Here is a 16,278-nt window from a genome sequence, read left to right on the forward strand (position 1 = left end):
TCCAGGTTCTATCTTGGCTCATCACCCTCATCATAATTTCCTGAGTGTTATCATTTCTTAAGATGTCACAGCTTTGACTTTTACTTAGGCCAAGAAAATGTTTGCTTTCACAATCACCAGAGATTTTTTAACAATTCAATCATGGAATTTTGGAGCCAGACAATACGCTATAACTCACTTAAGCCGGGTTTGTCAATGAGAAAATGAGACTCCAGAGTCTCCCGCTTGGTAGTTAGAGACAGAGCCCAGGACTTCTCAATCCCTGTTCAGAACTTTCTCTTCTTTGCCATGAGAACTTGTTCATGCCCACCTTTATCATCCATTCCTTTTGGTAGGCCCACTGCTTTCATGTCTTTAGTGGATGATCTTTCTAATCCTTCAAAATCCAGCACAAAACCCAAGCACTTTATGAAATCAGTAATGATTAAATCCACCCACTTCCTATCACACCACTCGAGCCAGTGTCTAGCCCTTGAGGAATATATGTAAAGAGTCAAGTACAATAACATTATTCAATTCGTTTAAAAATTTTTAATGTTTATTTATTTTTAAGAGAGAGAGAGAGAGAGAGAGCACAAACTGAGAAGGGACAGAGAGACAGGGAGATACAGAATTTGAAGCAGGCTCCAGGCTCTGAGCTGTCAGCACAGAACCCGACACAGGGCTCAAACTCATGACCCGTGAGATCATGACCTAGCCAAAGTTGGACACCTACCCGACTGAGCCACCCAGGAGCCCCTTATTCAATTCATGTTTTGATCAAAATTTCTTTTTATGTATATTTTCTTGGCTAACGTTATGGTAAGAAACTGTAATTTCTTTTCTCTCTACAGACTTGGTACTAAGTTCTGTTCATAAAGGGTTTTCAATGAAAGCTGTATAAACACAGACTGACTAGTCATGCCTGGGAGGGATCCCCCAATTTTGAAACTGTTACATTCATCATAATAATGTGCGTTATATAATTTAAACCATCATCATATAAATGTAACGACGACTGTTTTATCATTTTCTAAGCTATTATGCATGTGATAACTCATTGGGTCTTACAATAGCCCAGAAGATGAGTAGTATTTATTAGATGGTAAAATTGAGACTCAGAACGGTAACTTTCTGAAGACATTGTAGTGAATGCCGTGGTGTATTACTCAAGCTGAGATATGCCCCTGGCCACCAGATATATTGACAGCTGATGGTTCCCAGCCAAGGATTTGAGTACAATTCCCTACAGACCTCTAGAGCTCTCTCTTCTGTGCATCTCTCTCCTCTCTGGTACTCTTCTCTGTGATCACTAGCTACCTTTCTGGACTCCCAGCTCTGTCTCCTCAATTTAGGAAGGCCATAAGGCTTTGCTGGGTTCTATTTTCTGTTGCATGTTCTGAAAAGTCTCCAAAAACTTGGGGCAGTTATAGGACTCATCCTCATTTGCATCAGTGTCAAGGAGTCCAAAATAAAGCAAAATATAGGGGGAAAGGGGAATAAAAAACTAAAAGGGACAAATTGAAAACAAATGGCAAGATGATAGACTAAAACCTATCACACTAATCTCATTATACGTAAACAATCTAAATGGTCTAGTTATTTTTTTGCTTTTACATATGCTATAGATCCTATAAGACAATTTTGTTATTTTTGCTTTAAAGAGCCAATTATTTTTTAAAAGGCTTAGATAATACAAAAAATATCTCATACATTTACCCATGTAGTTTCCATTCCCATTGCTCCTCGTTCTTTTGTATGCATCTAGATTTCCATCTGGTCTCATTTTCCTTCTGCTTGATGGGCTTTCTCTAACATTACTTGTAGTGAAGGTCTGCTGGATTCTTTAAGTTTTCAAATTTTGCCTTCACATTTGAAATATGTTCTCACTGCATATCAAATTCTACATTGTCAGTTTTTTTCTTTTCATTCTTTTAAGATGTTCCACTGTCTTATAGCTTGCATTGTTTCTGCTATAAATCTGTTGTCGCTCTTATCTTTATTCTTCTATAGGTACTGTCTTATGTCCTGCAGCTTCTAAGGTTTTTCTATCATTGGTTTTGACTAAATTGATTATGCTGTACCTTGGCGTGATTTTCCTTATTTTTTTTGTTCTTCAAGTTTATTGAGCTTCTTAGATTGCATTACATTTTATTAATTAAATTGAATTAAATATCAGTCATTATTTCTTCAAAGATTTTCCTTCCTTCACTCCACTTCTCCTTTGGAGACTGCAATGACATGCACTTAAAGTTGTCCAGGGCTCCCTGTTATTAATTTAATTTTTATAAGCTTTTTTTTCCCTCTGTGTATTTCATTTTTGACAGTTTCTTTTAATGTGTCTAGAGTTTATTCAGTTATATTCAGTAATATCTAATTTACTGTTAATCCTATCCAGTGCACTTTTCATTTTAGACATTACAGTTTTCATCTATGGTAGTTTGATTTGGATGTTTTCTTCATTTCCATATCGCAACATTTTAAACATCTTAGATACAGTTAGGATAATTTTTTTTAAAGAGAGGGAGAGAGTGCGAGCAGGGGAGAGGGACAGAGAGAGAGAGAGAGAGAATCTCAAGCAGGCTATGTACCCAGTGTGGAGCCCAATGGGGGGATTGATCCCAAGACCCTGGGATCATAACCTGAGCCGAAATCAAGAGTCAGACATTCAACCAACTAAGCCACCCACATACCCCTGGATAACTAGTTTAATGTCCTTGTTTGCTAATTTCAATATCTGTGTCACTTCCACACTTGTTTTGGTTGGTTGATTATTCTACTTATTATGGATCATAATTTCCTACTTCTTTAATTCCTGGTAGTCTTTTATTTGATGCCAGACATTGCAAATTTTATTTTTGTGTGTGTGTGTGCTGGATATTCCTGTATTTTTATAAGTATTCTTGAGCTTTGTTCCGGGAATAAGTTAAATCACCTGCAAAAAGCTTCATTGTCTTAAATCTTGCTTTTAAAATGAGACAAACTCAGTATTTAGTCTAGGCCAATTGCTTGCCCCACACTGAGAAAAGATCTTCTTAGTGTTGCACCCAATGTCCCATGACTGGGTGGTAAGAATAGGCAATAACCCCAGCCCTTAGTTAGTGCCAGCCACTGTTCCCTCTATTCCTCTTGGATGAGTATTTTCTTATATTTATGTGCCAATCAGCTCCCTACTACATATGTGAGAGGTGTCCTCAAGATATCCGGAGATCCCTCTCTCTGTAACTCTCTCTTTTCCAGTATTTTGCCATGTAAACTATAACCACCATATTCTCCCAGGACTTTCAACTCATCTCAACTCAACAAGTCCACCATATTTCATTTTGATCCTCTGTGGGGGACCGGGGCCCGGTGCCAGGCTGAGACCGGGTCGAGCAATGTTCCCCGTTGACTCAAGCCAACCCGGTGGTTCCCCCTCCCATTCCCCCACTTTCAAGGGCATACGAAAGCCTTGTCAAGGCTGAGAGAGTTAATTCCTGAAGCCTGTGGTCTGCAGGTGTTGGCAGTAATGCTACCTCCCTTTTTCTACCCCGAGTCAGATAGAAACAAACATGGGAATTGTGTTTTGCTAGCCATCTTATCAACAAGGTCTTGTGACCTGTCTAGAAAATGCACAAGAAACACAGAACTAAATGTTTTGGTTGGCAGCGATTATGTGAAACCTGTTTATTCTTAGAATGACCTAACCCATAAGAGTCTGGTTATAAAAGACTGTGTATAGCAACAATAAAGCCGTCACTTGGGCCATCAGCCCAGGGGACCCTCCTGTTCCCAAACTTTCTCTTCTCTTCTCTTTTCTTGCATTCCCCTACCCTCAGGACCCTGACCTCGGTGTTTGTTGCACCGGTCGCGACAGTCCTCCCTCCCTGAGCCATAGCCTGGAAATTCTATTAAGGCAACAAGCTGAGGTAATGACAGGACTCACTTTGTTTTTCATCTCTCAGGGATCACCATCATCTTTCATTAACTGATGCCCAGTGTCCTGAAAATCATTATTTCATATGTATTGTCTGTTTTCTTTAGTTATTTATTAAGAGAGGGTAAATTGCCTAAAAGCCCATTATCAGACAGGACTGCTCTGAATAGTCATCTCAGCCTCAGAGTTTTCTCATAGAACTGACTGAGCCATTTACTAAAATTGTATAACAGCTCAAATGTTCACTCTGCCTAGGCCTATGTTCTTCACCCCTCTCAGGCTGTACCCAAAAGTACTCCCTTATAAGCCATTTGCACACAAATCTCTGAGTCTTAGAGTTTGTTTCCCAGGAACCAAATCTGTGACAATCTATGGTAAATACTGGGACCGGGGTTTTTAAGCTCCAGACCTCTTATCAATTACACAACACTATAGTCATAGTTTTTGAGCTGACAAGGAGTTCATCAATAACCTAATTCAACCTCCTCATTTTACATTGAGTAATTTGAGACCTTAGAGACTGAATGACTGTTCCAAGAGCAGGTAATTTTATTCTCTTGAGAAATTCACTTGTACTGATCTCATGGAATTTAATTCCATAAGCCAGTTTTTAGAAAGGGTTATGTACAAATGGTCCATATATTTGTACCAAACTTTCATCGTATATAGTCACACTTTCCAATCTGATGAAGCTAGTTTTAATGTAGTTTCAAGTCGGTCAAAATTTTATCTATCCACCTTCTTAGTTCTATTTCCTTTTTGATATGCTTTGGTTTTTCAGAGCTAAGACAAATGAAGTAAGAGGTCACAGGCCTTATTATCTTCCCCTTTCATGATCTTGGTGAGGCCTTTCGTGGAATAGTACATCCTGGGAACCAAAGAGTGCTTGAACATAGGCAGAATACTCTTCTCCCAACCTATAAAGAAATCTTAAATTTTAGCATAGAGTTTAAGAATAAGGACTTTGGAACTCCCAGCTTCACCACTTAGAAGTGTGAAATTTGTGGGCAAGTTATTTAATCTCAGTGGGTGTCAATTTCCCTATCTGTAAAATAAGATTATTCTAGTACCCACCTTAAAGTTGTTGTAAATATTAAATAAATGAAATATATGCAAGTACACAAAACAGTGTCTGGCATAGAGTAAGTGTTTAATAAATGTTAGCTATGGTTACTGTTATTTTCTATTCTACTATTACTATTGTTGTAATGTACTATCCTCTGTATATTAAGAAATGGCAAGACAATTCCTCTTGGGGATTCCCACTTATACTTTGAAAGCAGTCAGCAGAACTTATAGCCAAAAGCTATTGAGAGCACTGGCCAGCTTGTACTCCACTCTTCCTCAATTTGCCCCCATGCAATATCTACCTATGCTGATGAAACATGTAGTGTAAGAACAGTAGGCCAGAGCAATTCATTTTTGTTAAGAAAAATTTATTATCTTAGCTTTTATGCTCAACTGGGTTTAGAATTCATGCAGCTGGGTTTTTATGCAGTCATAAAAGTATCCATATTAGAATGGAGTGAAAGTTATATACTTAAATAGTAGTAGTAGTACATTTAAGCACTATTTAAATCCCTATCTCTACCTTTTCAGTAAAGAAAATTTGCAAGAAATCTGTTGTTCTACCTCTGAGTTCTTAAGTACTTTGATTACCCATCATTAGTCACCTTTCCTTCATTTCCTCAATTCTTATGATCTGGGCTCGGTTCTTTGCCATAATACATAATTCTAATGAGAGAAAATTTTATCCTGAACTTATTTTGATTTGGAACCCTGAAACTGCCCAAATTGGCTCTTTTTTTTTAATTCACAAACTAGGGTTCTATTTCATCCTAGGTGGCCCTCCTCTGGAGCCTAGACATTGCCACCTCTCTGACTATCACTAGATATATCTTCTGCCATGCCTCCTCCATGAGTAAGAATTCCTGGTAATTGATGTTAATTCAGAAAAGAACATATTAACCCATTCCATTTTCTCTACAAGAAGGGGCATCTTTATCCATGATGTATTATACATCCTAAACTATCAAGCATAATACTTCAGTATGTCCCCACTAGAGGCTGAGGGCTGAGTGAGAACTAAGGTAAGGAAGGGTCTGAGAACTAAGGTAAGGAAGCAGGAGTGGGGTCTGTTTATCATATTTTGTAACCCACATGAAGAATTTATACTTTCCCTCCGTACAGTTCTAATACCTGTGGGTTGAAAATCCTGAGTCATACAAAAAGAACAATTTCACCACAGGACATTTGCAAAAGTCCCATTTAAGCTCTAGATGCTACTGGTCACATCTCTTCATGCTAAGAGGACAGTTGGCAAATAACAGAGTCATCTTTTCTCAAGGAGATAATTGAACATGTTTATCAGGAGAAGGTAGGGCTTCTGAATCTAAGAAGGGAAAAATGCATTTGATATCTAGGTAATCCATTGGAATACCTCTTGATGTTTCTCTGCCCAATTGTGATAAGAAATGGATAGATATATCAGCCATGGTCTGAGAAGGGCATGGTGACCAGCTCATAACTCTCAGGAATGGGGATCTATTTCACTTAGTAAATTAGACACCTAGACCACCAGATGTGTTGACTAACAGTAAGGTGATCTAGAATGGGTAGTTGAAAGCAAAATAATGAGTATTAGTGGTTCTCTGCATTACAATGAGCTGCAGTAGCAGGGGCTGTGGTTTGTCCTGCTATTTTTTAAAAGTATTCTAACTTGCTCTAGGAGGGAACTAGATTTCAAACATGAGAATATACTAAAAGAGAAGTAGAGCTGAGAAAGAAGAGATCATTGTTATACTAAAACTGGGAAATACATTTCGATAAAACAGGAAAATGTGACTAGATTATAATTTTTTCCTGGAAAAGAGTCCAACCAGAATCCTGGAGAAGCTGCTTCTGGAACATAAACAGTGTTTATGTGGATGTAACAGTGCAAGTGTAGACTGTAATTGATTTTGTGGTCCTTTCCTTTCCCCAGGACTGAGGCACTCATTTTCTCATATGCCAGCAGCTGATGGCTTTCAGTGGGCTGAGTCCCTGTCCCCAAAATTGCCCTTAGCTGAAGAGAGCAACTTGCTCCAAGTTATGAAACAGCCCACATCTTAAAACTGGTCAGTGCAAGGGCATAAAGACATAAGCCTTTTCCCCGACACTGGATTCTTTCAGTCTTGTGATTACTTCTTTCTTATCTTCCCTTCCCCTGCCAGCTCAGTTTTAAAAAGCCAGAAATGTTTGGCTTAATTGCTCAGTTTATGAATATATATGCACACACACACACACACACACACACACACACACACACACATTGACACAGCAGAGGGAGAATATGGAAATCTTTTGGTGGACTCTAAATTCATCCTGAGATTGAAATTGGCCCCATTTTTCTCCAATTTAATAATGTAAACTACCCCCAAATTACCCTTAAGTAAGTTGATGGTAGGGGCTACATTATGAGACTTACCTATTAATTTCTTTTAGAGAAATGAACTGGGTGACCTGTTGGGGGGTTTTCCATCTCTCATTTCTCTGAATTCAGACAGTGAAGGCTAACCAACAAACAAGAAAGCCAGGAACATAAGTCATCTAGGGTTGTTAAAACATGAGGTTAAGCTTTGAAAAATACTGTTCAAGAAATGTGCTTTTTTTCAGTTAATACAGGAGATTTTTATGGTGCTTACCTAGAAACACTCTGACTCCTTTACTTTGGAGAAAGTAATATACAAAATTTGTCTCTACCCATTTCATCTAAGGATAATGACTTCTTCTTTTGACCACAAACCTATAATAAAATAGAAAAATAATCTGCATACATTTAGATACAGTTTTTAAACATTCCGAGAGAGAATTTTCCTCCATACAAGGAGTCTTAGAAAAGATCCTAAAGAATAACGATTTTCTATTATAAAAGTATTCAAAGAAAATCATAAATGCTGTGACTTACTCCTAGGAGTGAATTAGACCTCAAACATGAGAGTGCACCAAAAAGTCATAGACCTGAGAAAGAGGAGATAAATATTTCAATAAACTGATAAATACATTTCTACATACAGCCATGCTATACAGGAAAAGATGGCTAGAACTACAAAATTTGGTAGAAGCACAAGGACAAATAGCACCCATCTCTTCGAAAACATAAAAGGAATTAAGAGAAGAAAAAAAATGGAGCAAATTTACACCAGCGTTTCCCAAAAAAATATTCTAAGGAATGATGTTCCAGTCTATTGTTTTTATATATCTCCTCTTGGAGGCATATACTTATATAAAATTTGGTATATTAAAACCTCTGTATGGTCCATCAATAAAGGGATCTGTTTAAATCTATTTAACACAGGGGGTCACAATTTGACACTAGAATGTTCTTTTTAAGAGCATTGATCACCACCGTGCCCAACTTACTTTAGAATTGTTGGTCAAGCCCAACCTCTCACTCTTTCCTTATATAGCATGCCTAGCATGTATTTAACATTTAAAAAGTATTTATCATATACCTGCTCTACACTACACCCTATGGCCATACTGTAGCAGATGATCAGTTTGCACTTAAATCTCTAGTGTTGTAAAGTTCTCTAGGTCACATGATGCTCTAGCTCATCTTTGGATAACTAATTGTTAGGATAGAAATTTTTCTTATATTGAATCCATCTAAACATTTTAGCATTAACTCTTCTCTCTAGAATAAAACAGTGTGCATATATTCAACTGCCTTATATATCTTTTTTCTTTTCAAATTTCTATATTTGCTATGCTGCTCAGACACATTCATACTCCCATATATCTTTTCTTTTCTTCATTTTTATTTATTTATTTATTTTTAGCAAACAGAAACACAAACTCCATTCATTTGTAAAATAAACTTATTCTCTTATCAGGAGCATGGCAACCTGGTATATCAGCCATGGTCTGAGAAATACATGGTGACCAGGACCTCACAACTCTCAGGAATGGGGGTCTATTTCATTTACTGATTGAAATATTCTTTCTATATTGATGCAAAAAAATAGCCCAATGCTATATGTTCCATTTGCTATGATTCTAGTACAGAAAAGCTATACAATTTCTTTTTCATTATTTTATTTTATTATGGTAAGCACACTTAACATAAGATCTACTGTCTTAATTTTTTTACATGTAGTTGTTGACTATAGATGCAATATTGTATAGCAGATCTCTAGAGCTTATTCATGTTGTTTAATTGAAACTTTATATTCCTGGATTTATAACTCCCCCACTAACCCTTGGCAATCACTATCCACTCTTCAGTTACATGAATTTGACCATTTTCACATATCTTACATAAGTGGAATAATGCAATATTTTCTTTCTGTGACTGACTTATTTCACTTAGCATAATGTAACAAGATTCATCCATATTGTTGCACACGGCAGAATTTCCTTCTTCTTGAAAATTGAATAGTATTCCATTGTATGTATATACCACATTTTCTTCATTCATCTGTCAATGAACATTTTACTTGTTTCTACATATTGATTATTGTAAATAACACTGTAATGAACATGGGAGTACAATTACCTCTTCAACATTCTGGTTCTTTTTTTTGGTGGGGGGAGTGTATACCCAGAAGTAGAATTGCCAGACTATATGTTTTAATATGTTTAATATGTTTTTATTCTAGTTTTAATTTTTTGAAGAACTGCCATATTATATTTCATAAGTTCACCATTTTGCATTCACGCCAATAGTGTGAAAGGATTTCAATTTCTCCACAACCTCACCAATAGTTATCTCTTTTTTTTTTCTCCAAAATTGCCATCCTGACAGTTGCAAGGTGATATTTCAGTGTGGTTTTGATTTCATTTCCCTGATGATTAGTGATAGTATCTTTTCACGTATCTGTTGGTCATCTGAATGTTTTCTTTGGAAAAATATCTATTTAAGTCCTTTTCCCATTTTTTTCATCAGGTTATTTTATTATTTTATTTCATTTCATTTCATTTCATTTCATTTCATTTCATTTCATTTCATTTCATTTCATTTCATTTTATTTGCTCCTGAGGTGTAGGAGCTTCTTATATATTTTGGAGATTGACTTTTTATGAGACATATGGTTTGCAAATATTTTCTCCCAACCTCTAGGTAGCCCTTTCACTCTGGTGATTCTTTTACTCTACAGAAGCTTTTTAGTTTGATGTAGTCCCAATTGTTTATTTTTGTTTTGAATACCTTTGCTTTCTGTGTCATATCTATGAATCATTGCTAAGACCAATGTCATGAAGATTTTCCCCTATGTTTTCTGCTAGCAGTTTTATAATTTTAAGTCTTAGGTTTAAGTCATTAACCCATTTTGAGTTGATTTTTGTGCATAGTGTAATGTAAGGGTCTCATTTTATTCTTTTGAATGTGGATAACTAGTTTCCCAAACACGATTTATTGAAGAGACTATCCTTTCCCCATTGTGTATTCATGACACCCTTGTTGAAAATCAGTTGACTGTATATTCATTTATTTATTTCAGAGCTCTCTATTCTGTTCTCTTGGTCTATATATCTGTCTTTATGCCAGTACTATGCTATTTGGGTTACTGTAACTTTGTAATATATTTTGATCAGGAACTTTGATGCTTCCAGCTTTGCCTTCTTTCTCAGGGTTTTTGCAGTCATTTGTGGTTCCATATGAATTTTAGAACTGTTTTCTTCTTATTTCTATCCAAAATACCATTGGGATTTTTATAAAGACGGCATTGAATCTATAGATTCCTTTGGGTAGTATGGGCATTTTAGCAAGTCTCCCAATCATTGAACATGGGATGTCTTTCCATTTATGTCTTCTTTAATTTATGTTATCAATATTTTATAGTTTTCAATATACAAGTCTTTCAACCTCAATAAGTTTACTCCTAAGTATATTATCCTTTCTGGTGCTATTATAAATGGAATTATTTTCCTTTTCAAATAGTTCATTGTTAGTGTATAGAAATTCAACAAATTTTTTTTTTTTTTTTCAACGTTTATTTATTTTTGGGACAGAGAGAGACAGAGCACGAACGGGGGAGGGGCAGAGAGAGAGGGAGACACAGAATCGGAAACAGGCTCCAGGCTCTGAGCCATCAGCCCAGAGCCCGACGCGGGGCTTGAACTCACGGACCGCAAGATCGTGACCTGGCTGAAGTCGGACGCTTAACCGACTGCGCCACCCAGGCGCCCCAGAAATTCAACAAATTTTTATGTTGATTGGTATCCTACAACTTTACTAAAATTGTTTATTAGATCTAATAGGCCTTTTTAAATAGAGTTTTTAAGGATTCTTATATATGAAATCTTGTTGTCTGCAAACTAGGACAATTTCACTTCTTCCACTTTCACTCAATGTAATGCAGGAAGTCCTAACCAAAGCAATTAGGCTAGACAAAGAAATACAAGGCATACAAACCAGAAAAGAAGTAAATTAAATTTGTTAAGACTTGTTTTATGACCTAATATGTTATCTATCTTCAGGAAAGATCCATGTATGCTTGAGAAGACTGTGTATTCTGCCTCTATGGGGTTGAATGTCCTGTATATGTATATTAGGTCCAATTGGTCTAAAGTGTTATTCAAGTCCTCTGTTTTGTTTTGTTTTGTTTTGTTTTTGTTTTTGTTTTGTTTTTTTATGAATCTTCTCTCTGGGTGTTGTATCCATTATTGGAGTATTCAAGTCTCCTACTGTGATTGTATTGCTGTCTATTTCTTCTTTTGGTTCTGTCAATGCTTTATAAATTTAGGTGCTCTGATGTTGGGTGCATATATATTTATAATTGCATACATATTTATATCTTCCCTGTTGAATTGGCCCTTTTGTCATTATTTAATGACTTCCATTACATCTTTTGATGGTTTTTGACCTAAAGTCCACTTTGTCTGTTATAAATATAAACACACCTCCTCTCTTTTGGCTACTATTTGCATGATTATCATTTTCTATCCCTTCACTATCAGCCTATGTATGCCTTTAAACCTAAAGTGAGTTTCTTACAGACAGGATATAGTTGGGATTTTTTAATCCATTCGGTCACTCCATATCTTTTGCTTTGGGAGTATTATCATCTGAATGTATCCTCTCACTCAGATTCATATGTTAAAATCCTAATTCCTGAAGGTGATGGTATTAGTAGGTAAACTTTAAGAAATGCATAAATCACAAGTGTGGAGACTTCATGAATGGGATTAGTGCCTTATAAAAGAGGTGTCAAGAGCTCTTTAGCCCCTTGCTGTGTGAGGACATGTGTGAGAAAATGTTGGCTATGACTCAGAAAGAACTTCACAAGAATGTGACCATGCTGGCACTTTGATCTCAGACTTCCCAGCCTCCAGAACTGTGAAAAAAAAATGTCTGTTGTTTATAAGATATCTGTTCTGAGGTATTTTTTTACAGCAGCCCAGACAGACTAAGGTGATGTGTTTAATGATGTTCAGGTTATGTGTATTAAATGCATTTTCAACTTAAGATATTTTGAGCTTATGATGGGTTATTAAGGAATAACTCCATCAAGTTGAGGAAGATCTGTACATTTTGGGAGGTTCATCTTATTTAGGCTTTGTTGGGCTTCTTAAATCTGAATGTACATATCCTTCCCCAGATTTGGAAAGTTTTCAGCCATTATTTCCTTGAATAAACTTTCTGGTCCTTTCTTTTTCTCTTCTTTTGGGATTCCAATCATGTGTACATTGGTTCTCTTGATGATGTTCAATTAGTTCCCTAAAGCTTTATTTTCTTTTTTTTCAGTCTTTTTTGCTCCTCTGGCTGAATTATTTCCAATGCCCTGTATTCAGCTTTGCTGATCCTTTTTTCTGCTTCATCTAGTCTATTACTGAACCCCTCTAGTGAATTTTTCAGCTCAATTGTGTTCTTCAGCTTCATGATTTATGTTTGGGACTTTCTTATACTTTCTTTCTCTTTGTTGAAATTCTCACTTTGCTCATATATTGCTCTTTTGACCTCAATGAGCATCTTTATGACAGTTATTCTGAATTTTCTCCCAGGTAAGCCATATAACTCCATTTCATTAATTTTGGTTTCTGGAGATTTATCGTATTTATTTGTTTAGAAGATCTTTGCCTGATTCTTCATTTTTCTTGACTCTCTATTGGGGTCTGCACCTTTGACAAAGCAAGCACCTATCCCAGTCTTCATGGACTGGCCTCACACAGAAGAACAGCTTCACCTATCAGACAGCCAGAGATTCTAGGGGCCTCTATTAACTCTTTTTCCTCTCAAAGAGAAGCAGAAAGCTGTGGTTTTTGTCCTCTTGCTCTGTGCTGAGCTGGGGAAGCAAGAGGAGGTGTAACTATGGTGATTACCAGTCCAAACCATTATTTCTATTCCTCCTTATTGTCAAGACTGTGCTGGAAAAACCAAAGCCCCAAAACTGGCAAAATACATACCAGTTCTTGGGGATACTCCCAGAGAGGCTGGGGTGCTAGATGCATGGATCAATCATTTTCTCCTCTGAGGGAAGCAGAGAGCTGGGGGCAGGGAGAGGTTCATTTGCTTATCCTGTGCTAAGCTGGGGAGAGGATCTATGGCATCTACACACTTGGCCCATTCTCTCCCAGCAGCTAGACTGTACCAGACTCATCAGACACCCAAGACTGTCAAAACTGACAAATGTTAATTCTTTGGTCAGCCCTAGAAAAGTTGGGGCTCTAGACACATGAATCAACTTTTTCATCTCCCGAGGTATAGCTGAGAGATGACACTCTTCATCCTAATAACTCTGCGCTGAGCAGAGAGAAGGATCTATTGCATCTACCAACCCAAGATGCCATCTTCATTTTCCCCCGGGTGGCTAGGTTGTGCCAAACCTGTCAGAGTTGCAAAACTAGTGAGACAGAAGCCAGTCTTCTGGGTAGCCCCCTGAGAAAAGTTAGGATGCTGGGTGAACAAACCAACAGCTTCCTTCCCCTTGGAGAAGCTGGGAGCTAACGGGTTTCTTCCAGATCATATGGTTGTGCTAGGGACAGGGACTCCAGTTTGAGGGGGTCCCAAGTTTCTCTACCAGCTTCAGTGAGTCTGGATTTGTGTTTGCTCTAGGCACAGGAGCCTTTCAATTAGTTTCTGGATTACTCACAAAGAGAATTTGTAAATTGTTGCTGAATTGATGTTTATAGGGAAAAGGCAAATTCAAGCCTTCCCACTTCACCATCTTGCTTATGTCACACTCCCTCAATGCATCCTTTTCTGAATATATTCTAGTTTATCAGTATCTGTCCCATAGGACCCGAAGTACAAAATATTGTCTGATGGCTTCAGAGTTCAACTAACTGACCTGTCATGACCCAAACCTGTTTCATCTATGAGGAGTCCAAGCCTACATTTATTTCTTTCATGGTTGCTTTTCATGGGCTGTTAAATCCTTCAGGTGTTTTGACATAAGCTGCTAGCAAATCATATCTTCCCCCATCCTTTCCTTCTGAGTACATTTTATAATCTAAATGCAAAGTATATTTTATTGCTTTTTAAATGTCATCTTGCTGAATTCGATAGTTGAAATAATTTTGTCATTTACTTTATTAGCTCTTTTTGGAGATACGACTCACCTGAAAATTTGATGAGAAAGTCTTTTATGCCTTTGAATAAAATGTCTTTACCAATGAAGATTAGCAACAGATTCATTAGGGGGAAAGACCCAAAAAGAGTGAGGGAAGGCAGCACTAGGAAGGAACGGTTGGCATCAAAATTCACTTCAAAGCTAATTGTAACACCTTGCCACTGCGTCCTCATTAATGTAGCTTGCTATATTGGAGGTCCCAGTGCAGATTTAGGGAGCCAATAAGTTCATTACATATGCTGTCTGAGGTCAGTCACTTGACCCCCGTTTACTTTATCCCCTTATCATTCAAAATGCCTAACAGAGTTATCAGGTGCTACATAATGATTGGCTAACATATAATCTAATATAAACCCAGCTAACTGGGCCAAGAGGGCAAAAGACAAAGGAAGTTCATTAAAAATTTACAATAAGTCAGATAAAGTCTCCCAAATGAAGTGCTATTTAGAGGATTTCCCAGGCCAGGCCTTCCTCACTCCTCCCTACCCCAGAGGTTTAAGTCCATGTTAGGTACTAACATGTGATTTGGCATAGAAAGACATGAGACCAGGTCATCTGAGCTAGAACTATGACAAAGAAGGAAAATATTGTCTTAAGGATCCACACTTTTCCTTTCCAGTGTCTCTTTTTCTCCTCTCCACTACTGACTCAAACAAGTTTGCCTTTGTTTTTCTAAGGAGATGTCTGCATTTTAAAAATAGAATTTGGAGAGGACTATGTTCACACACACACACACACACACACACACACACACACAAAACTAGTCTCAAAGAGTGACCTTAAAGGCATCAAGACAAGCTCCTGAACAAGATGTTTTGTCACAGGGTACATCTCAAATCATATCTAGCAATCTAGTCTACTGACAAGTAAAGAGGCTCTTCTTTGCCATCTGAACAGCAGGTTTCTCTGGTTGTGAATCAAAAGTAAAGAAAAAAGAGACCCAGACAATTCCTAGAGGAATTCTCTAGATGAGGGGGAACCTGAAGCTTACCTTGGGAATTATTCATTTCTAGAGCCCCTGCATTTTCCCAGCATATATAAGAAGTCAGGATTGGTTTGAAAGAGAAACATTCTAGGCCTAATATCTAGAATGTCAGCTATGGATGCAAACCTAAATAGAAATGGTATTTGTGTGTGCGTGCATTTGCGTGTATGTATGTGATGAGAAAAAGAAGAGAAGCAATCTCATTGCAGATAACCCTCCTCTCTCCCAGCCCACTGCAAATGCAATTCAAGATCTTCTCCGTACAAGGTCTGTCCTTACTTCTGCCCATGGAGCCTTGGATGTATGGTATTAATTTTTCATTTTTATAAATGAATTTATTTTAAATTATTTCACATATATACATATTTTCCACTGGTACTAACAATATCTATGGGTTTTAGGCAAAGCAGGTATCATTATCCATAATCAAGAGATGTGAAAACTAAAACAGTACTAAATTAAAGTCATAAGTAAGCTAAAAGCAAAACAAGACTGAAACTCAATTTTTGACATCTGAATGGCCCCTTATTCACCACAGGTGAGAAGCTTTGGGAGTCTTTTTGCAAAAGCAAAAAAAAATAAAATAGGGATGGACAATGTTTGCAAACCGACCATACTTTCAACAGCAGAGAAAAAAAAGAAGACCAAACCCTAATGCTGAAGAAATGTTGAGAATGAAAAACTCCTGTGCAATCATCTTTCAGTTTCTGATAAGACTTCTTTGGGAATCACAAAGTTATATGTTTGAAATCAGTCTAAAAAGCACTTTTCAGTTGTAAAGATTCATCTCCTGTCTTGGAACAAACTAGATCCCTTGGACAAAATCAAATAATTCAATTTTAGTTTTG

General features: G+C 37.1%; 1 protein-coding gene across 2 annotated transcripts in view; it reads right to left on the bottom strand.

Annotated features, from left to right (window-relative positions):
* Window positions 1–16,278, bottom strand: part of PDE6H (phosphodiesterase 6H) — a 186,692-nt gene that overhangs the window by 112,786 nt on the left and 57,628 nt on the right. The gene's annotated exons all lie outside the window — the stretch shown is intronic.

Source organism: Puma concolor, chromosome B4 (genome assembly GCF_028749965.1).
Source record: "Puma concolor isolate L17-30 chromosome B4, mPumCon1.1.hap2, whole genome shotgun sequence".
In the NCBI taxonomy this organism is placed as follows: domain Eukaryota; kingdom Metazoa; phylum Chordata; class Mammalia; order Carnivora; family Felidae; genus Puma; species Puma concolor.